Below are 21,415 nucleotides of genomic sequence, written 5' to 3'. Positions count from 1 at the left end.
GTTCCAGGAAAACCAGAGTTGTCTCAAAAAAACAACAAAAAAAAAAAAAAAAAAGGAGAAAAAGAAGAAGGAGGAGGAGAAGAAGAAGGAGAAAAGAAAATGATTTAAAGCATATTGGACCTTTTTTATTCCCTCTTCTCTCTCTTTTTTCTTTCTTTCTTTTTTTTTGTAAACATGTTCTCTTGTAGCACAGGCTAGCCTCAAATTCCCTATGCAATGAAGAATGACCTTGGAATTCTGACACTTGTAGCACCACACCTGGTTTACTCTGACCCAGCTGTTTATAGGAGTTTATTCACGCTGGGCAAGCATTGTACCAATTGATCATATCTGCAGTCCTGAATTTTTCATATTTAAGACTTCAAAGATTGGGGGCAATGACCCGTTCAATCACCCTGCAGCTTGTTAGGCCTGCCCTGAAGTGGCCCACAGTGGTGGGCTTCAGTGCGCCCTGGCCGGTGATGTACCACCCTGGCCTGCAGAGCCTCTGCCTCTGTGCCCTGTGTGTTGAAGAGCATTGCCTCCATGGTGTTGTTCTTTTGCTTAAGTTATGGCGCAGATGGAACATGAGATTCAACAAACTTATGTGGAGTTTACTGAAGGGAAAGAGAAGAAGAAAGGGGGAAAGGAGAGGGAGGGAGGGAGGGAGGGAGGGAGGGAGGGAGGGAGGGAGGGAGGGAGGGAGGGAGGGAGGGAGGGAGGGAGTGAGCATGTGGAGGTGTTCCCTTAAAAGGGGGAACTTGCACATGCTTACTGAGTCTTTATGCGGCCCCATAAAGTGAAACTAGCTGCTGCCAGGCAACACAGGGCCCTTTGAGCTGCCTAAATATCTGCCTAAATGCCAATATGCATGCCCCACCCATTGTCTGGGGCTGGGGTCAGCATAATGCCGGGTTCCAACACATGGTGGTACTGGCTACAGCTTTGGTCCCTGTCAGACAGCCTTGTGATAGCCAGGTGGTACAGGATGGTGACTCGAAGCTTCCCAGCAGCTACTTTTCCTGAACTAGCAGTAGACCATCGTCCAGCAGATGTAGTTCCTGGCGCTTGTTAAGGTTGGGCAGTGTTGGGTGTGGAGATGTCCAGAAGATGACGGTGAATGGAACCTGTGATCTGAGAACATGAGAAAGTCCGTGGAAACTCCCCTCCCACATTCCTCAAAGACTTCCAAAGGGAAATCTCAGCATTGCAAGAGTTGGCTCCTCACCCTAGAAAGAGAAAACTGAGTCATTCTATTTTTTTTCCCCCCTGTTGAGACATGGCTGGATTCAAAGTTACCATGAACCCAAGAAGGGCTTGGAGTTTCTGATTCTCTTGTCTCCTCCCAGGTGCTCGATGAGGGTGCACACTATTACCCCTGGCTTATGTGGTGCTGGGGCTGAAGCCAGGGCTTTGTGTCAGCTAGGCAAGTACTCTATCAACTGAGCTACATTGCCCAGCACCACATAAACCAGGTGTGGCGGTGTGGGACTGCATCCCAGTGCTGGGCCCTGGTCCGTTCTTATGGAACCCAGTGCTTGTTCCCTTCCCCCTTGGGATATTTTGTGTGTGTTTGAGGCTGGCCTTGAACATGCTATGGAACCGAGGAGGACTTTGACCTCTGGTCTTCTTACCTCCATCTTGAAAATCCTGAGATTCCAGGCATGAACCACATGCCTGGTCCCTAAGGAAATTTTAATAACCAATTAAACAGTGAAATAATTATTCAGGTGCATGTTCCACAGGAAAAGCTATTGTTACTGTGCATGTGCAATATAATTTTTATTGCTTCTTAGTTGGTGTAAAATTATAGATTTCATCATGACATTTTCTTTTTTTAAGATTTTATTTATTTATTATGTATACAACATTCTGCTTCCATGTACATCTGCACACCAGCAGAGGGCATCAGATCTCATAACGGATGGTTGTGACCCACCATGTGGTTGCTGGGAATTGAACTCAGGACCTCCGGAAGAGCAGTCAGTGCTCTTAACCTCTGAGCCATCTCTCCAGCCCCTCATCATGACATTTTCATATGTAACATATTCATATAATTGTAACTGGCTTGTGTTTTCTCTGTGAATGATATAATTTAAGGATGTCTGACAAGGACTTGTAGCTTGGGGAAAAGATTTATAGATACTTCTAGTTAAATAATCTTTTACTTTTTACATGGTGTTTTGTTTTGTTTGCTGAGTTGGCTTTTTCAAGGGTCTTACTCTGTAATTCAGGCTGGCCTGAAGGTTACCATGTAGCCCTGGCTTTCTTGAAGCTTGCTGTGTAGCACAGACTATCCTAAAACTTTCTGTGTACTCATCATGGACGACTTGCAGTGATCCCAGACCCTCCACCTCTCAGGTGGTACAGGTGTGAGCCACCATGCCAGGCAGCTTATACTTTTCAGATTTCCTTCTTTAATCTGTAACTTTTGGCCCTTGGATCTTTCTGTTTGTATAGTTGGTGTAAGGATTATGGGAGAGCCAGACCACTGGAGTTGCACTGTGGCTGAGAAGGAAGCAGTATTGGGGTGCTAACTGTCAGGATGTCTCAAAGAAGGGACAGCAGCTCTACCAGAAGGGGGTTTGGATTTTCATAGGTGGTTTGAGTTGGTGAGGAAAGGGAACTGCCATAAACAAACTATTGCAAACAGAAATTTTTGCAGAGGACCCCTGGTCATTAAGATAGCAGGATGCTGTGGGGGAGTTAAGATAGCAGGATGCTGCTGGTCGGTGGTAGCACATGCCTTTAATCCCAGAACTTAGGAGACATAGGCAGGAGAATCTCAGTGAGTTTGAGGCCAGCCTGGTCTACAAAGAGAGTTCCAGGACAGCCAGGAACTATACAGAAAACCCTGTCTTGAAAACATCAAGAAGAAAAAGAGTTCTTCACTGTGGTGGTTTGAATAGGAATGGCCCTCATAGGCTCATGGGTTTGAACCCTTGGCCCATAGATAGTAACACCATTAGGAGGTGTGGCCTTGTTAGAGGAAGTGTGTCCTGGGGGTGGGCTTTGAGGTCTTCTATGCTCAAGCTGGGCCTAGTGTGGCAGACTCCCTCTGCTGCCTGAGAACCCAGATGTAAAACTCCTGTTCCTTCCCCAGCACCATGTCTGCCTGCACGCCACCATGCTTCCCTCTATGATGACCATGAAGTGAACCTCTGAACTGTAAGCAGCCCCAATTAAATGTTTTCTTGTATGAGAGTTTCCATGATCATGGCGTTTCTTTCTCAGCAATAGAAACCTTAACTAAGACAGTCACTGTCACTGTGGGGAGAATGGCAGTGAGCAGACAGACACGGCTCAGGAGCAGAGGCTGGGAGTGTACATCTTTTTTTTTTTTTTTTTTTTTTTTTTTTTTTTTTTTTTTTGATGGGGGCGTTCGAGACAGGGTTTCTCTGTGGCTTTGGAGGTTGTCCTGGAACTAGCTCTTGTAGACCAGGCTGGTCTCAAACTCACAGAGATCCGCCTGCCTCTGCCTCCTGAGTACTGGGACTAAAGTCGTGTGCCACCACCGTCCAACAGGAACATACATCTTGATCCACGTAGAAAGCAGAGCGAGTATATGACTTTGAAAACCTCAAAGCCCCACCCCCAACACACAAACACTTCCTCCAACAAGACCTTACCTCCTAATCCTCTCCAAACAGCCACCAGCTGGGGACCAAGTATTCAAATGCCCAGACTTATGAGGATGTCACATTCAAAGCCCCCAGCAATAAACTTTTATAAAATGCATAGAAAACGACCTAAAGCTACTGGAGAAGAGGGATAGGTAAATTCAGTTGGATGATGTTTTACTTTTTGGAGTATAACAAATAACACAACTTCTGGCTAAATAATAAATAAAACAAATACAAACATATTTATATTACACTGCTGGTGATGGAACCCAGGTCTGCAGCGCCCGGGTAAAAAGTTGGGCGTGGCACACATTTCTGTAACCCAGGGCTGTGGGCTTGAGGGACAAGAGACTTGTGGAGCTTGCTGCATGTCAGCCAATCCCCAGGCTCGGTAAAAGACTGTGTCGAGGAAATAAGGTAAGAGGGTGTCAGGACAGAACACCCACATCGTCCTGTGTCCTCTGTGCACACATATACCACATGTGCCCATCCCTCCCCACCCCAAACACATGCTCCACAAGAACTGTGAGCAGCACCTCCACGTGGGCCCTGCATCAGCTTTTATGCTGTTTAAGGTCATAAGCTCTGTAACAAGCCTGTTTTACACACCATTCCTGGTAGCTTTTCTTCTCAGACTAAAACCCTTGCTGATCCAGACTGTGAGGAAGGGCTTTCAGAGGAACAGGGCAGGGCAGGAATCTGAACTGCCTTCAGGTCAGCTGCAATTGGGTTATTGATCACATTAGACTTAAAGGCATCTAATGGCCTTTATTCTTCCCGTCTCCCCCCCCCCACCCACATGATAAGGCAAATGCAGTCACACCATCACATTCAGTAGCAAATGTTATCATCTGAAGATATTGTTATCAAGTGGATACTTTGGCCACGTTACTGAGAGCCAGCTTAGAGGTGAGCAGGGATTTCCTGTCGTAGAACATTTGTAAACAAGGAACATAATGAGCTTCCAACCCTAAAGGGTTGCACACGTACATATATGTATACAAAAATACATACTTACACATACATGTATCTATATCTATGTAGAATACACACAAACATAAATATTTTGTTTATTTTGAGTCAGGGCCTCTCTACATAACCCAAGCTGGCCTGAAATTAACTCTGTAGACCAGGCTGGCCCCTGACTCAGAGATCTGCCTGCCTCTGCCTCCCCAATGCTGAGACTAAAGGTTTGTGCCACCACTCCTGTAGTATTATAAATATTTTTTTCTATCTTTCCCAGGGAACTGGGACAATTTGCCAGGGTAGTTATCTACCAAGGGGTAGGGGAATCTCATTAATGAAATATTTAAGAATTTTTTCCCATTTGTTTATTTTTGAGTGTATACATATAGAGGTCAGTGGACAATTTTAGGAGTAGTTCTTTCCTTCCACTATGTGGGTCCTAGGGATTAAGCTTTGGTCAGTAGACTTGGTGGTAAGTGCTCTTCCCTGCTGGGCCATCTCTCTGGCCCTAGTGGGGAATCTTTAAATACTGGTTCTGGTTTGGCACTGATTCCTATTCTTGCAGAATTAATGTAAACTCAGAGGAGGAGTTCTGGGCTGGAAAGATGGCTGGGTAGTTAAAAGCACTTAAGCATTTGCAGAGGACCCAGATTTGATTCCCAGCACCCATGTGGTGACTCCCAACCACCTGTATCTCCAATTCCAGGGGATCTGATGCCCTCTTCTGGCCTTCTCAGGTTCCTTCCCGCATGTGGAACACACTCTCTCAAGCATACACATAAATAATAATAAATGGCATACACCTTTAATGCCACCTTTTAGCAGGCAGAACAGGCAGGTCTCTGAGTTTGAAAACAGACTGGTCTACAGAGTGAGTTCCAGACCAGCCAGAGTACATAGCAAGAACTTGCCTTTTATTTATTTGTTTGTTTGTTTATTTTACATTTTATTTATTTATCTTTTGGTTTTGTTTGTTTGTTTTGTTTTTCGAGACAGGGTTTCTCTGTGTAGCTTTGGAGCCTATCCTGGCACTCTCTCTGGAGACCAGGCTGGCCTCGAAATCACAGAGATCCGCCTGCCTCTGCCTCCCGAGTTCTGTTGTGCGCCACCAATGCCTGACTTCTTTTTGGTTTTTTGAGACAGTGTTTCTCTATGTAGCCCTCGCTGTCCTGGAACTCACTCTATAGACCAGGCTGGCTTCAAACTCATAGAGATCCTCCTGAGTGCTGGGATTAAAGGAACTCTCACCACCATGGCCTCCCCAATGTGTCTTAAGGAAGGAAGGAAGAAAGAAATAAAGGAATTAAGAAAGAAAGAAAAAGAAAGGGGAAAAAAGCAAATCCTTTTGAAAAGAAGAATTCGTCAAGGCAGTGCTTTGCAGGGAGTGTTTCCCTGTAGCTTGGTGTCATCTCCCCCATCTGTGTTATTTCCCCACTCTGGAATGTGTGGTCACAATACATACCCAGCCTTTGTCAGAATTCTTATGCTGGCTCCCAAAGCAAAGGATGCTATCAATGGCATCTAGGGATGCAGAAAGGGTTTTTGTTTGCTTGCTTGCTAATTAAATAATGGAAAGGTACGAAAGAAATGATACTGGAAATCTTGGGGACAGCCATCACAGGATACCTGGGAAATTGGGATCCTCTCTTGAGGATCTTAGTTTCATTAATAAAAGAGTTTGCAGTAGGTCAGTAGTGGTGCTTGCCTTTAATTCCAGCACCTAGAAGGCAGGAGGAATCTCGGAGTTCAAAGACCACCTTGTCTACAGAGTGAGTTCCAGTACAGTCAGGGCTATGTAGAGAGACTCTGTCTTAAAAAACAAAAATGGGGAGTGGGGGAAGTATACTTAGGCTTTGACTGTCATTTGGAAACAAAGATAAATGGTTAGTCATTTCTTAGTCCACAAAAAGACAAAGGCAGTTTGTCTTGAAGGGACATTAGGAGCCATGAATCCTGGAATGGAAAACTACATTATCTTAAGGGACCCCTCTTCCTCCCCACCTTACCTCCTAACCCTTTCAAACAGTTCCACCAGAGACTTAGCTTGCTTTTGAGAGTCATTCTCATTCACACCTCCACATTCCACTCTGTCCTACCATACATAGGCCTGTAGCCTATCATAATGCAAAATGCATTTAATCCAATTTCAAAAACCCTCATAGTTTTTCACAGTCTCAAGACTGTTGAAAAGTCCAAGGTCTTTCTGAGACTCAGGGAAATCTCTTAACTGTAACTTCCTGTAAAATCAAAATTGAAGAGCAGATCACATACTTCCAACATACAATGATAGACTACTCGCTACCCTTCCAAAAGGAAGGAAAGGCAGCATAGTGAGGAAATACTGTACCAAAGCAAGACTGAATACCAACAGGGAAACTCCAAATTCTGCATCTCCATGTTCAGTGTCAAAGTAATAAACTTTTTTTTAGACAGATTTTTTTTCTACATAGCCCTGTCTGTCCTTGATCTCTCCACGTAGACCAGGCTGGCCTCTAACTCACGGAGATCCACCTGCCTCTGCCTCCCGAGTGCTGGGATTAAAGGCATGAACTATCACATCTGACCTGTAAGGAACTTTTAAAGATGAATAATTTGATCACTCTAATTGTTACCTGCTTTTGGATGCTACAAGAATGGCAATTCAACACAACCTTTGCTGCTGACTTGCTGTTCAGCAATTGGCATGGTTGATGATGTAGAAAATATGAAGTATGAGTCTTCAGTCAAATACTATAGAACTTGTGTTTAGAGAAAGAACCCAAATATGTTTTAATTTTCTTATCTTGTAAGATTTTTGTGCAGATATTTTAATTGCCCTTACTCTGTTAAAATCTTTGTTTACACAAAGCCTGCATTCCAGGAATTTGATGGCCTGGAACTGTGATCCCTTCCTCCTTCATTTCCTATGCACCAGTTCTTTTAAGATTGTGAGTTTTACCCTAGCAAGTGGGGGAAAGACAGTCACCATGTGTTGTCAGAATAAAAACCAAGTGCAAACTCCCTCGGTCAGTGGTTTTCAAACTTCCCAATGCTGCAACCCTTTCATACAGTTCCTCATGTTGTGTTAACCCCAACCATAAAATTATTATTATTTTCATTGCTATTTCATAACTAATTTTGCTACAGTTAATAAATCATGATGTAAATATCTGGTATTTCTGATGGTCTTAGGTAACCCCTATGAAAGGGTCATTTATCTCCCAAAGTGGTTGCTACCCACAGGTTGAGAACCACTGTACTAGATCAAGAGTAAAGTTTTGCCTGTCAAGGGGCTGCACACCTTTAATCCCAGAAGCAGAGGCAAGCAAATCTCTGTGAGTTTGAGGTCAAACTGGTCTACTTAGAGAGTTTCAGGACAGCTAGGGCTGCATAGAGAGAGTCTGTCTCAACAAAACCAAAATAAAAATAACTAAATAAATAGAGTGCTCTGCAAAAAGCATGATCCCTAGGCAAAGATGGCATGCAAATTCATAAAGTGAATACATTTCAGTAAAAAGGTAGACCAACACCCATACAAAGTGGCTCACAACTGCCCATGGCTCTAGCTCATATATATACTATAATGTAATTATATTATGATTATAATATAATTTAATATAATCGTATATTAAAACAAATTTCAAAAAATTAAAATAACGATTCTTTCTTTAACACAGGAGCCTTGGGAGACGTGTCACAGACATTTGACAATGAGAGATTCAAAAACCAAGCATCCCAAGGGCTTTGGACTTGTCACTTACACCACTGCGGATGCAGCCATGAATGAACCACCCACAAGGTGAATGGAAGGGTTGTGGAATGGAGGAGGCCCAGCAGAGGGTTCTAAGGGACCAGGCATGTGGAAGCACACAGTATTGACTCTGTTCCATCTTGACTTTAAGGCCAGCGAGTTCAAACCTCTTCTTGTTCCTCAAGGTCAAATAACAGGATGTTTGGTCAAAGGCATGGCCACTAGATGCCTTGCTCCTCAAGACCAAATGTTTGACTTAGGCTGTGGTTACTAGGTGTTTTGAGTATTAAGGAGGTAATTACGCTTGCTTGTTCCTTGTATCACGGTAAGGAGTCTTTTGTCCTCCCCTTTTGCTTGGGGTACGTAAGGGCTATGAGTAATAAGCTAGGGGCTGCTGCCGTATCGCCGAGAGCCCTCCTGATTCTTTCTTCTGTCTTCTGTCTCTTTTCTTTTTCATTCCTCACTCCCCTTTTGAGTCGCATTCAAACAGGTCAGCTGATCCTGACACAGGTGTCCACTACAATGTGGAAAAGAACTTAAAAAAAAAACAGATTTCATTTATGTGTGTGATCATATATATGTCTGTATGTGTCAGTATGTGGTGCCTGCAGAGACAAAGAGATCAAAGTGGCTCTGGAAAATTTGGTGGTGGTGATTGGGTGGAGAAAACTTGAGTAGTGGAAGCTACAGTGCTGGCCATGGTGGCAGTGGGAATAGCTAACTGGATTTGGTAACGATGGAAGCAATTTTGGAAGTAGAGGCCACAATGACTTTAGCAATTACACAATCAGCCTTCACAATTTGAACCCCTGACAAGGAAGAAACTCTGACTCCTGTGTCGGCAGAGGCTAGCACTGTCAAACCATGAAACCAAGGTAGCCAAGGTTATTCCACAGCAGCCTCAGTTAAGGCAGTGGCAGACGGTTTCAGTCACCGTCTGCCCGGAAACAGCTAGATAAGCAATGGGAATGGACAACAAACAACCCAGACCTCAATGTATGCTGAGCTGTATAGAAGGTCTTTAAAGTTTCTTTTTTCTTTTCTTTTTCTTTCTTTCTTTTTTTTTCTGAGACAGGGTTTCTCTGTATTGCTTTGGAGCCTGTCCTGGAACTCACTCTGTAGACCAGGCTGGCTTCAAACTCATAGAGATCCTCCTGAGTGCTGGGATTAAAGGAACTCTCACCACCATGGCCTCCCCAATGTGTCTTAAGGAAGGAAGGAAGAAAGAAATAAAGGAATTAAGAAAGAAAGAAAAAGAAAGGGGAAAAAAGCAAATCCTTTTGAAAAGAAGAATTCGTCAAGGCAGTGCTTTGCAGGGAGTGTTTCCCTGTAGCTTGGTGTCATCTCCCCCATCTGTGTTATTTCCCCACTCTGGAATGTGTGGTCACAATACATACCCAGCCTTTGTCAGAATTCTTATGCTGGCTCCCAAAGCAAAGGATGCTATCAATGGCATCTAGGGATGCAGAAAGGGTTTTTGTTTGCTTGCTTGCTAATTAAATAATGGAAAGGTACGAAAGAAATGATACTGGAAATCTTGGGGACAGCCATCACAGGATACCTGGGAAATTGGGATCCTCTCTTGAGGATCTTAGTTTCATTAATAAAAGAGTTTGCAGTAGGTCAGTAGTGGTGCTTGCCTTTAATTCCAGCACCTAGAAGGCAGGAGGAATCTCGGAGTTCAAAGACCACCTTGTCTACAGAGTGAGTTCCAGTACAGTCAGGGCTATGTAGAGAGACTCTGTCTTAAAAAACAAAAATGGGGAGTGGGGGAAGTATACTTAGGCTTTGACTGTCATTTGGAAACAAAGATAAATGGTTAGTCATTTCTTAGTCCACAAAAAGACAAAGGCAGTTTGTCTTGAAGGGACATTAGGAGCCATGAATCCTGGAATGGAAAACTACATTATCTTAAGGGACCCCTCTTCCTCCCCACCTTACCTCCTAACCCTTTCAAACAGTTCCACCAGAGACTTAGCTTGCTTTTGAGAGTCATTCTCATTCACACCTCCACATTCCACTCTGTCCTACCATACATAGGCCTGTAGCCTATCATAATGCAAAATGCATTTAATCCAATTTCAAAAACCCTCATAGTTTTTCACAGTCTCAAGACTGTTGAAAAGTCCAAGGTCTTTCTGAGACTCAGGGAAATCTCTTAACTGTAACTTCCTGTAAAATCAAAATTGAAGAGCAGATCACATACTTCCAACATACAATGATAGACTACTCGCTACCCTTCCAAAAGGAAGGAAAGGCAGCATAGTGAGGAAATACTGTACCAAAGCAAGACTGAATACCAACAGGGAAACTCCAAATTCTGCATCTCCATGTTCAGTGTCAAAGTAATAAACTTTTTTTTAGACAGATTTTTTTTCTACATAGCCCTGTCTGTCCTTGATCTCTCCACGTAGACCAGGCTGGCCTCTAACTCACGGAGATCCACCTGCCTCTGCCTCCCGAGTGCTGGGATTAAAGGCATGAACTATCACATCTGACCTGTAAGGAACTTTTAAAGATGAATAATTTGATCACTCTAATTGTTACCTGCTTTTGGATGCTACAAGAATGGCAATTCAACACAACCTTTGCTGCTGACTTGCTGTTCAGCAATTGGCATGGTTGATGATGTAGAAAATATGAAGTATGAGTCTTCAGTCAAATACTATAGAACTTGTGTTTAGAGAAAGAACCCAAATATGTTTTAATTTTCTTATCTTGTAAGATTTTTGTGCAGATATTTTAATTGCCCTTACTCTGTTAAAATCTTTGTTTACACAAAGCCTGCATTCCAGGAATTTGATGGCCTGGAACTGTGATCCCTTCCTCCTTCATTTCCTATGCACCAGTTCTTTTAAGATTGTGAGTTTTACCCTAGCAAGTGGGGGAAAGACAGTCACCATGTGTTGTCAGAATAAAAACCAAGTGCAAACTCCCTCGGTCAGTGGTTTTCAAACTTCCCAATGCTGCAACCCTTTCATACAGTTCCTCATGTTGTGTTAACCCCAACCATAAAATTATTATTATTTTCATTGCTATTTCATAACTAATTTTGCTACAGTTAATGAATCATGATGTAAATATCTGGTATTTCTGATGGTCTTAGGTAACCCCTATGAAAGGGTCATTTATCTCCCAAAGTGGTTGCTACCCACAGGTTGAGAACCACTGTACTAGATCAAGAGTAAAGTTTTGCCTGTCAAGGGGCTGCACACCTTTAATCCCAGAAGCAGAGGCAAGCAAATCTCTGTGAGTTTGAGGTCAAACTGGTCTACTTAGAGAGTTTCAGGACAGCTAGGGCTGCATAGAGAGAGTCTGTCTCAACAAAACCAAAATAAAAATAACTAAATAAATAGAGTGCTCTGCAAAAAGCATGATCCCTAGGCAAAGATGGCATGCAAATTCATAAAGTGAATACATTTCAGTAAAAAGGTAGACCAACACCCATACAAAGTGGCTCACAACTGCCCATGGCTCTAGCTCATATATATACTATAATGTAATTATATTATGATTATAATATAATTTAATATAATCGTATATTAAAACAAATTTCAAAAAATTAAAATAACGATTCTTTCTTTAACACAGGAGCCTTGGGAGACGTGTCACAGACATTTGACAATGAGAGATTCAAAAACCAAGCATCCCAAGGGCTTTGGACTTGTCACTTACACCACTGCGGATGCAGCCATGAATGAACCACCCACAAGGTGAATGGAAGGGTTGTGGAATGGAGGAGGCCCAGCAGAGGGTTCTAAGGGACCAGGCATGTGGAAGCACACAGTATTGACTCTGTTCCATCTTGACTTTAAGGCCAGCGAGTTCAAACCTCTTCTTGTTCCTCAAGGTCAAATAACAGGATGTTTGGTCAAAGGCATGGCCACTAGATGCCTTGCTCCTCAAGACCAAATGTTTGACTTAGGCTGTGGTTACTAGGTGTTTTGAGTATTAAGGAGGTAATTACGCTTGCTTGTTCCTTGTATCACGGTAAGGAGTCTTTTGTCCTCCCCTTTTGCTTGGGGTACGTAAGGGCTATGAGTAATAAGCTAGGGGCTGCTGCCGTATCGCCGAGAGCCCTCCTGATTCTTTCTTCTGTCTTCTGTCTCTTTTCTTTTTCATTCCTCACTCCCCTTTTGAGTCGCATTCAAACAGGTCAGCTGATCCTGACACAGGTGTCCACTACAATGTGGAAAAGAACTTAAAAAAAAAACAGATTTCATTTATGTGTGTGATCATATATATGTCTGTATGTGTCAGTATGTGGTGCCTGCAGAGACAAAGAGATCAAAGTGGCTCTGGAAAATTTGGTGGTGGTGATTGGGTGGAGAAAACTTGAGTAGTGGAAGCTACAGTGCTGGCCATGGTGGCAGTGGGAATAGCTAACTGGATTTGGTAACGATGGAAGCAATTTTGGAAGTAGAGGCCACAATGACTTTAGCAATTACACAATCAGCCTTCACAATTTGAACCCCTGACAAGGAAGAAACTCTGACTCCTGTGTCGGCAGAGGCTAGCACTGTCAAACCATGAAACCAAGGTAGCCAAGGTTATTCCACAGCAGCCTCAGTTAAGGCAGTGGCAGACGGTTTCAGTCACCGTCTGCCCGGAAACAGCTAGATAAGCAATGGGAATGGACAACAAACAACCCAGACCTCAATGTATGCTGAGCTGTATAGAAGGTCTTTAAAGTTTCTTTTTTCTTTTCTTTTTCTTTCTTTCTTTTTTTTTCTGAGACAGGGTTTCTCTGTATTGCTTTGGAGCCTGTCCTGGAACTCACTCTGTAGACCAGGCTGGCTTCAAACTCATAGAGATCCTCCTGAGTGCTGGGATTAAAGGAACTCTCACCACCATGGCCTCCCCAATGTGTCTTAAGGAAGGAAGGAAGAAAGAAATAAAGGAATTAAGAAAGAAAGAAAAAGAAAGGGGAAAAAAGCAAATCCTTTTGAAAAGAAGAATTCGTCAAGGCAGTGCTTTGCAGGGAGTGTTTCCCTGTAGCTTGGTGTCATCTCCCCCATCTGTGTTATTTCCCCACTCTGGAATGTGTGGTCACAATACATACCCAGCCTTTGTCAGAATTCTTATGCTGGCTCCCAAAGCAAAGGATGCTATCAATGGCATCTAGGGATGCAGAAAGGGTTTTTGTTTGCTTGCTTGCTAATTAAATAATGGAAAGGTACGAAAGAAATGATACTGGAAATCTTGGGGACAGCCATCACAGGATACCTGGGAAATTGGGATCCTCTCTTGAGGATCTTAGTTTCATTAATAAAAGAGTTTGCAGTAGGTCAGTAGTGGTGCTTGCCTTTAATTCCAGCACCTAGAAGGCAGGAGGAATCTCGGAGTTCAAAGACCACCTTGTCTACAGAGTGAGTTCCAGTACAGTCAGGGCTATGTAGAGAGACTCTGTCTTAAAAAACAAAAATGGGGAGTGGGGGAAGTATACTTAGGCTTTGACTGTCATTTGGAAACAAAGATAAATGGTTAGTCATTTCTTAGTCCACAAAAAGACAAAGGCAGTTTGTCTTGAAGGGACATTAGGAGCCATGAATCCTGGAATGGAAAACTACATTATCTTAAGGGACCCCTCTTCCTCCCCACCTTACCTCCTAACCCTTTCAAACAGTTCCACCAGAGACTTAGCTTGCTTTTGAGAGTCATTCTCATTCACACCTCCACATTCCACTCTGTCCTACCATACATAGGCCTGTAGCCTATCATAATGCAAAATGCATTTAATCCAATTTCAAAAACCCTCATAGTTTTTCACAGTCTCAAGACTGTTGAAAAGTCCAAGGTCTTTCTGAGACTCAGGGAAATCTCTTAACTGTAACTTCCTGTAAAATCAAAATTGAAGAGCAGATCACATACTTCCAACATACAATGATAGACTACTCGCTACCCTTCCAAAAGGAAGGAAAGGCAGCATAGTGAGGAAATACTGTACCAAAGCAAGACTGAATACCAACAGGGAAACTCCAAATTCTGCATCTCCATGTTCAGTGTCAAAGTAATAAACTTTTTTTTAGACAGATTTTTTTTCTACATAGCCCTGTCTGTCCTTGATCTCTCCACGTAGACCAGGCTGGCCTCTAACTCACGGAGATCCACCTGCCTCTGCCTCCCGAGTGCTGGGATTAAAGGCATGAACTATCACATCTGACCTGTAAGGAACTTTTAAAGATGAATAATTTGATCACTCTAATTGTTACCTGCTTTTGGATGCTACAAGAATGGCAATTCAACACAACCTTTGCTGCTGACTTGCTGTTCAGCAATTGGCATGGTTGATGATGTAGAAAATATGAAGTATGAGTCTTCAGTCAAATACTATAGAACTTGTGTTTAGAGAAAGAACCCAAATATGTTTTAATTTTCTTATCTTGTAAGATTTTTGTGCAGATATTTTAATTGCCCTTACTCTGTTAAAATCTTTGTTTACACAAAGCCTGCATTCCAGGAATTTGATGGCCTGGAACTGTGATCCCTTCCTCCTTCATTTCCTATGCACCAGTTCTTTTAAGATTGTGAGTTTTACCCTAGCAAGTGGGGGAAAGACAGTCACCATGTGTTGTCAGAATAAAAACCAAGTGCAAACTCCCTCGGTCAGTGGTTTTCAAACTTCCCAATGCTGCAACCCTTTCATACAGTTCCTCATGTTGTGTTAACCCCAACCATAAAATTATTATTATTTTCATTGCTATTTCATAACTAATTTTGCTACAGTTAATGAATCATGATGTAAATATCTGGTATTTCTGATGGTCTTAGGTAACCCCTATGAAAGGGTCATTTATCTCCCAAAGTGGTTGCTACCCACAGGTTGAGAACCACTGTACTAGATCAAGAGTAAAGTTTTGCCTGTCAAGGAGCTGCACACCTTTAATCCCAGAAGCAGAGGCAAGCAAATCTCTGTGAGTTTGAGGTCAAACTGGTCTACTTAGAGAGTTTCAGGACAGCTAGGGCTGCATAGAGAGAGTCTGTCTCAACAAAACCAAAATAAAAATAACTAAATAAATAGAGTGCTCTGCAAAAAGCATGATCCCTAGGCAAAGATGGCATGCAAATTCATAAAGTGAATACATTTCAGTAAAAAGGTAGACCAACACCCATACAAAGTGGCTCACAACTGCCCATGGCTCTAGCTCATATATATACTATAATGTAATTATATTATGATTATAATATAATTTAATATAATCGTATATTAAAACAAATTTCAAAAAATTAAAATAACGATTCTTTCTTTAACACAGGAGCCTTGGGAGACGTGTCACAGACATTTGACAATGAGAGATTCAAAAACCAAGCATCCCAAGGGCTTTGGACTTGTCACTTACACCACTGCGGATGCAGCCATGAATGAACCACCCACAAGGTGAATGGAAGGGTTGTGGAATGGAGGAGGCCCAGCAGAGGGTTCTAAGGGACCAGGCATGTGGAAGCACACAGTATTGACTCTGTTCCATCTTGACTTTAAGGCCAGCGAGTTCAAACCTCTTCTTGTTCCTCAAGGTCAAATAACAGGATGTTTGGTCAAAGGCATGGCCACTAGATGCCTTGCTCCTCAAGACCAAATGTTTGACTTAGGCTGTGGTTACTAGGTGTTTTGAGTATTAAGGAGGTAATTATGCTTGCTTGTTCCTTGTATCACGGTAAGGAGTCTTTTGTCCTCCCCTTTTGCTTGGGGTACGTAAGGGCTATGAGTAATAAGCTAGGGGCTGCTGCCGTATCGCCGAGAGCCCTCCTGATTCTTTCTTCTGTCTTCTGTCTCTTTTCTTTTTCATTCCTCACTCCCCTTTTGAGTCGCATTCAAACAGGTCAGCTGATCCTGACACAGGTGTCCACTACAATGTGGAAAAGAACTTAAAAAAAAAACAGATTTCATTTATGTGTGTGATCATATATATGTCTGTATGTGTCAGTATGTGGTGCCTGCAGAGACAAAGAGATCAAAGTGGCTCTGGAAAATTTGGTGGTGGTGATTGGGTGGAGAAAACTTGAGTAGTGGAAGCTACAGTGCTGGCCATGGTGGCAGTGGGAATAGCTAACTGGATTTGGTAACGATGGAAGCAATTTTGGAAGTAGAGGCCACAATGACTTTAGCAATTACACAATCAGCCTTCACAATTTGAACCCCTGACAAGGAAGAAACTCTGACTCCTGTGTCGGCAGAGGCTAGCACTGTCAAACCATGAAACCAAGGTAGCCAAGGTTATTCCACAGCAGCCTCAGTTAAGGCAGTGGCAGACGGTTTCAGTCACCGTCTGCCCGGAAACAGCTAGATAAGCAATGGGAATGGACAACAAACAACCCAGACCTCAATGTATGCTGAGCTGTATAGAAGGTCTTTAAAGTTTCTTTTTTCTTTTCTTTTTCTTTCTTTCTTTTTTTTTCTGAGACAGGGTTTCTCTGTATTGCTTTGGAGCCTGTCCTGGAACTCACTCTGTAGACCAGGCTGGCCTCAAACTCACAGAGATCCACCTGCCTCTGCCTCCCAAGTGCTGGGATTAAAGGAGTGCACCACCACCACCCAGCTAAAGTTTCTGTTCTTTAGAAAGTATAAGTTATCCCAACTGTCTTGTTTAATTTCTGTTGGGAGAATGGGTTAACTTTAGTTCCAAGTTCTAGGTTCTTCTGGGAAGTCAGCATGGTAGAAGCTTGAAGCAGCTTGTTACACCCACAGTCAAGAGTAGAGAGGCATTCATTGTGCACATAGCTGACTTTTTAGTTCAGGATCCCCTCCTAGGGAATGTGCCACCCACAGTGGACAGTTCCATAGATAATGCCCCACAGACTTGTCTCCTGGTCAACCAGCTCTAGACAACCTCTCTCTCTTTCTCTGTCTCTGCCTGTCTGTCTCCCCCTCCTCTCTCTCTCTCTCTCTCTCTCTCTATATATATATATATATATATATATATATATTATATATCCTTCGAAATCTCTTTTTTAAATTCTTTAATTACTACTCATATTTACATATCCATCCCCCCATTCCCTCGCCCTCCCATCTTCCCATGTTCCCCACCAACCCCCCAACCCATCCCCCAACTCCTCCCCAGGGATAGTGAGGCCCTCCATGGGGGACCTTCAAAGTCCATCATATCATTCGGGGGAGGGTCTAAACCCTCCTTGCTGTATCTGGGCTGCAATAGTATCCCTCCATAGAGAATGGGCTCCCAAAGTCCATTTGTACTCTAGGGTTAAAGACTGGCTCCACTGTTAGAGGTCCCATACACTGCCTTGGCCTCCTAGCTGGCATCCACATTTAGAGGGCCTGGTTCAGTCCAGTGTTGTTTCCCCAGCTTTGTGACTAGGGTCTCCATGCTCTCAGTAGGTCAGGCCAACTGTTTCTGCGGGTTTCTCTAGCACCGTCTTGGCTCCTTTGTTCATCCCTCCTCCCTCTCCACAACTGAATTCCAGGAGTATGGTTCAGTGCTTAGCCGTGGGTGCCTGTCTCTGCTTGGAACAGCTACTGGATGAAGGCTCTAGGAATGGTAACCAAGGTAGACATCAATCTCATAGGGTAAGGGCATCAATGGCATCCTCTCCACCACTGCCTGGATTCTTAGTTGGGGTCATCCCTGTGAATCCCCTAACATTTCCCCTGTGCCAGACTTCTCTCCATACCTGTACTGTCTCCCTCTATCAAGGCATCTCCTTTCTTGCCCTCCTCTATTCCTCCCCTGTCTCAGTCCTCTTGTTCTCCTCCCTCCTCCCCTTCTTCCTCCCCGCCCTGTCCCGGGCTCCCACTTTGGTCAGGGGTTCTTGTCCCCATCCCCTTCTTCGAGGGACTATGCAATCTTCTCTTGGGGTCCTCCTTGTTTCCTAGCTCCTCTGGCAGTGTGGATTGTAGACTGGCAATCCTTTGCTCTATGTCTAATCGACAATCTCTTACTGAGACTGTCCTCACAGGTAATGCTAGATTATGTCAAGTCCATAACTAAGACTAACATCATGCCAAGAAACAGTTATTTTGTGCATATGTGTGTGTGATGTTTAGTTGCTGGAGGATGTTTATCCCTGGGAGCAGGTTTGGAAGTAAAGAGCTTTGCCTCTCTCTAGGCTACTCTCTGTTTGGGGTTGCAGCTGAGAGTGTAAGTGCCTACTTCCCTACTTTGGCCTCCATGCCTGCCATATGCTGCCCCACAAGACGAACTCTATCCTCTGGAACTGTAAGCACAAAGGAGCTCTTCTGTAAATTACCTTGGTCGTGGTGTTAAATTTATTGCAGTAATATGAAAGTAGCTAATACGCCATTCACCTTGTTGTTTGAGATGGGCCCTGTCACTGGTGTGTAGCTCACACAGTAGGCAGGGCTGGCCAGCCTTTTCTGCCTCCCCAGTGCAGGATTACAAGCATGTGCCACTGTGCCTGCGTTGTAATGAGGGTTCCAGGGATTAACCTCGGCTACTTATGCTTAAAAGGCAAGCGTTTCACTGGCTGAGCTCTGTCCAACCCACCCACAAACGTTGTCTTGGGCTTTTTTGGTGGGGGCGTGGCAATGTGTTTGTGTGTGAGTTGTGTACAAGTTGTGTATGTATTTGTTAGTGTGCATGTGAGCATGGCTGTACATGTGTAAATACACATGGGTAAATGTTCAGTGTTTCTCTTTTTTGAGACAAGGTCTCTCTACATAGACACAGCTGTCCTGGAACTCTATGCAGACCAGGCTGACCTTGAACTCACAGAGATCTGTCTGCCTCTGCCTCCTTGTGCTGGCAATAAAGGTGTGCACCACTACATCTTGCTTAGACTTTCAGTTTTGTTTTGGTTTTCTTTTTGAGAGACAGGCTCTCTCTCTGAACCCCAAGCACACAGATGTGGACACTCTAGCAAGCCAATGGGTTTGCCAGCTCCACCCACATCCTCCCTATCGTTGGTGGTACAGATATGTACCACCACCATACTGAATTAGAATAAAGTTGTCTTCACATTTATTTTGTTTTGGGGGGCACAGGGCCCTTCTGTGTAATGCTGGGATTAAAAGTGTGTGCCATGATACCCAAACCCCCCGATTTTTTTCATTTATTCCTTGAAATTTTAATATATATTTTTTATAAGGTGTCACTATGTATCCCTGGCTGGGCTGGAACGTGGTCACTATACGGGCCAGGCTACCCTCAAACTCAGAGTACACTTCTTTAATCCCAACACTTGGGAGGCCAAGTCAAGTGTATCTCTGTGAATTTGAGGCCAGCCAGGGAATACATAGAGAAACCCTATCTCAAAAACAAAACAAACAAAAAGGCCAAGGTGGAAGATATAGAAAGACACCTGAGGTCCTCCACATGAACAACTGTGACTCGTGCCCCCCAACATTCATACACACAAATTTGTATGTGCATACAAAAATAGACACACACACACAAACACACACACACACACACACACACACACACACACACACACACACACACACACACACACAGTGACTGTTCCACACGTTACTGAAGCAAGAGAATCAAGATTATTCTTGGCTACTTGGTGAATTCAAGGCTAGCCTGAGCTATATGAAACTCTGTATCAAAACAAAAAGAAAATGTGTTTTTAACAATGACTGTTGTGCTTGACTGTTGGTGATAACGTAATGTGGAGCTTCAGGACAGCCTGCCCTTGATGAGCTCCTTCATGAAACAAGGAAATTAAAAGGGGGATCATGTGGCTTAGTGGTTAGAGCACTTGCCTAGCTTTGTGAGGCACTGGGCTCAATCCCCAATAGGGCAAGATCAAAACTTCCTATGCAATATGTAAAGTGAGTAATTTTGTTTTACACACAGGTGTTTTGCCTGCGTGTATATCTGTGTACCATGTGCATGTCTGGTGCCTGTGGAAGTCAGGAGAGTGAGTGTATCAGATCCCCTGAACTGGAGTTACAGGGGTTTGTGATCCACCAAATGGGTTCTGGGAACTGGATCCTCTGCAAAATGACCCCGAAACCAAGTAATTAGACCAGGTAAAATGATAGATAGGAATAAAGCCCCCTTATCGTAAGTAATCAACACACTATTTAATCCTCTTGACAAAAACTACCTGAGATCCAGTCCCATGTATTCTAGGTCATTGTTGAATTGCCCTTATTTCTTCCACCTCGACTCCCTCCCACTTGTCTGCCAACCCAAGCCCCAAAGACAGATGCATGAGAAGAGCCTCCTAGTCTTCCTCAGTATGTGTCCTGGTGATGCGTCCCCAGCAGACCTGACTCTGCTCCTACCTCAGTGACAGGCTGCCACACTCCTGTGCCTCTGTCTTCCTTTCTGACCTTCGCTCCTAGTTAACTCCTGCATAGTCTTGGCTCATCACATGGTCCACTTCCTTCTAAAGCCTCCTCCTGGCCCCCAGTCCTGACTACACAGCCTCCCTCGTGCCTGCGCTTCCCTTGAAGGCTGTGCTGTCTCTGATGCAGCACCTGCGATTAAGAGAAGATTCTCTATGTGGTCCCTCTCCTGAATGAGGTAAATTACTGGATGGTGGGGAGGGGGTCTCACATCTTCCTGTGGCCCAACAGTGTCCCTCCTGAATGAGGTAAATTACTGGATGGTGGGGAGGGGGTCTCACAACTCCCTGTGGACCAGCAGTGTCTAGCACAACAGAGATGCTAAAACTGTCATTTTGGAAGAAGGTTTCTTGTTGCACTTGGTTCCGGACACATAGCTTCCTGTTCACAATGTCGTGCCCATCACTGCATGAACTCTGACCTACTCCTCAGCTGTCTATGCTCTGCACACATACGGAAGGAAACTCAGAACATTGTCATTTATGTAGACAAAACAATGTGATTTAAATTCCTAAAACCAACTTTGGTCTAATTGCCTACCAAAAGTTTTTAATTTTGATGTAACCTGAAGTGCTGGTGATAATTTTATGCTCATTCTTTGAGTTTGTGCATGTATTATTTAATTTATGTATTGAGTTTTTAAAAATATTTGTCAAGCCAGGGCAGTGGTGGTGGTGCACGCCTTTAATCCCAGCACTCAGGAGACAGAAACAGGCAGATCTCTGAGTTCAAAGCCAGCCTGGTCTACAGAGTGAGTTCCAGACAGAGAAACTCTGTCTCGAAAAACCAACCAAATAAATAAATATCTGTCTACTCATGGAGTTTGTAATAAAAGGAAAC

At 43.6% G+C, this 21,415-nt stretch overlaps 1 long non-coding RNA gene across 2 annotated transcripts in view; it reads left to right on the top strand.

Moving 5' to 3' along the window:
* Positions 1 to 17,174, top strand: part of LOC113833572 — a 39,925-nt gene extending 22,751 nt beyond the window's left edge. For both annotated transcript variants that reach the window (XR_003481444.2, XR_004768643.1), the window contains exons 2-4: positions 8,225 to 8,346; positions 11,890 to 12,011; positions 15,555 to 17,174. This is a non-coding gene — a long non-coding RNA (uncharacterized LOC113833572). The remainder of the gene's footprint in view (positions 1 to 8,224; positions 8,347 to 11,889; positions 12,012 to 15,554) is intronic.
* Positions 17,175 to 21,415: the final 4,241 nt, after the last annotated feature.

This window comes from Cricetulus griseus, chromosome 2 (genome assembly GCF_003668045.3).
Source record: "Cricetulus griseus strain 17A/GY chromosome 2, alternate assembly CriGri-PICRH-1.0, whole genome shotgun sequence".
Taxonomy (NCBI): Eukaryota; Metazoa; Chordata; class Mammalia; order Rodentia; family Cricetidae; genus Cricetulus; species Cricetulus griseus.
Note: the sequence above shows the minus strand (reverse complement) of the source record. Positions and strands in the feature narration are given on the sequence as shown.